Here is a 2,068-nt window from a genome sequence, read left to right as displayed (position 1 = left end):
GGTAAGCAGAAATGAATTTGCTTATAATGAGTGCAGAGTCCTCCCAAGTGGGATGAGTTTGCTAAGAATATATTTAATTTATTGGGATGGGAGAAGAAAATATTAGATCTTTTATTTGCATATACATTTTGCTTATCTTTTTTTTAAAAAAAAGTACACCTGTTTATGCCTCATAAGTTTAAAAAAGTCAGAATGTCAGTACCTGTAGAAATGCATATATATGTACATATTCATAGATCGTGGATTCATATTTTTTTCTTTGTAATCAAACAAATTTAGTCTTATATAATGAGACAGACTTAAACCAAACATAATTACAAACTGTGACATGTTCTATTAATGCAAAGCACAGAGTGCTTCTAGAGTATGTTTGAAGAATGTGGGAAGTGTTTCTGGTAGATTCAAATGTGGTAGATAACAAATCTGGACAGCTTACAGATTATGATTTAATTAGCAATCGAGTAATCAAGAAACCCATGTCAGCAAGCGCCCTTTTTGTTCAAGATCATCGTGCTCAGTTTCTCACAGAAAATTCCAAGACCAGTTTGGAAGATGCAACAGGACAAATTGAAGAACTGTGGAAGACATTGAGTGAAGAGGAAAAACTGAAATATGAAGAGAAGCTGCTAAAGACTTGGAAAGATACAATAAGCAAATAAAGAGAGCCATCGAAAAGGAGTCACAAGTATCATTAAAAGATGGGAAAAAAAGGATGAAACCCACCAGCGTGTGGAATTTGGCACAGAAGCACAAGTTGAAAACCTCACCATCTAATCAGCCAAAACTTGATGAGCTCTTTCAGGCCCAAATCGAAAAAAAAAAAGAACCAAAACATTAAAATAGTTCAGATCCCCTTCTCTATGGAAAACTTAAAAAAGAATTTTGATACACAGAAGAAATTTGACTTAGAAGAAAAGGACGAATTTTGCTTGATCCACGATCTCAAGTTTCCTGACGCATGGCTGATTACATCCAAAACAGAAATAATGTTGTTAAATCCATATAGAGTGGAAGAAGCTCTGCTATTTAAAAGACTTCTTGAGAATCACAAACTTCCTGCAGAGCCACTGGAAAAACCAATTATATTAACAGAGAGTCTTTTTAATGGATCCCATTATTTAGAGATTTTACATAAAATGACAGCAGATGACCAAAGCTACAGCGGATCAATTTACCTGTCCGATCCTCGTCTTACAGCAAATGGTTTCAAGATAAAATTGATACCAGGAGTTTCCATTTCTGAAAACTCCTTGGAAATAGAAGGAATGGCCAATTGCCTTCCATTCTACGGAGTAATGGATTTAAAAGAAATCCTTAATGCTATATTAAACAAACTGCAAAGGAAGTTTACGAATGTAGACCTCACAAAGTGATAAGTTATTTAGAGGGAGAAGCAGTACGTCTGTCTAGACAATTACCCATGTACTTATCAAAAGAGGACATGCAAGATATTATCTACAGAATGAAGCACCAGTTTAGAAATGAAATTACACGGTGTGTTCATGGTCACCCATTTTTTCATCATTTAACCCATCTTCCAGAAGCTACATAATTATGTTTAAGAAAATTTGTTACTATTGAAGTCAATATGGTCATAAAATTATGAATCAGGTTTAAACTATCTGTGTACTATCATGAGTTAAATGGTTGTTTTGTAAATAAGGAATCACTGGCCTGTTTGTATATTGAAAATTTTTTCAAAATTATAAAAAATTAATAAACTAAAAAAAAAAAAACATGGAACAACATGTGCAAAAGTTCTGAGGCAAGAATGAGTTTTTCATGATGAAGGAACTGAGAGATACCTAGCGTAATCGAAGCCCAATCATCAAGGATAGATACAGGATGTTCTGATGAGGTTTGTCAGCCAGGTAACACAGAGGTTTGCAGGATGAATAAATCTGAATTTAGTGTTAAGTACAAAAACATGCCAGTAATTTTTTTAAATGAATGACATTAGGTTTATTTGTGTAAAAGATATACCTGACTGTTCTCTATATTATTTTTGAAAGGCTAATTGAAAATGTCTAGCAAACACCAGGAATTTTGTGCAAACCACATTGTAGAA

At 33.6% G+C, this 2,068-nt stretch overlaps 1 pseudogene; it reads left to right on the top strand.

Moving 5' to 3' along the window:
* Positions 1-377: 377 nt before the first annotated feature.
* LOC113894627 lies at positions 378-1,726 on the top strand (annotated as a pseudogene).
* Positions 1,727-2,068: the final 342 nt, after the last annotated feature.

The sequence above is a fragment of the Bos indicus x Bos taurus genome, chromosome 6, assembly GCF_003369695.1.
Source record: "Bos indicus x Bos taurus breed Angus x Brahman F1 hybrid chromosome 6, Bos_hybrid_MaternalHap_v2.0, whole genome shotgun sequence".
NCBI lineage: Eukaryota > Metazoa > Chordata > Mammalia > Artiodactyla > Bovidae > Bos > Bos indicus x Bos taurus.
Note: the sequence above shows the minus strand (reverse complement) of the source record. Positions and strands in the feature narration are given on the sequence as shown.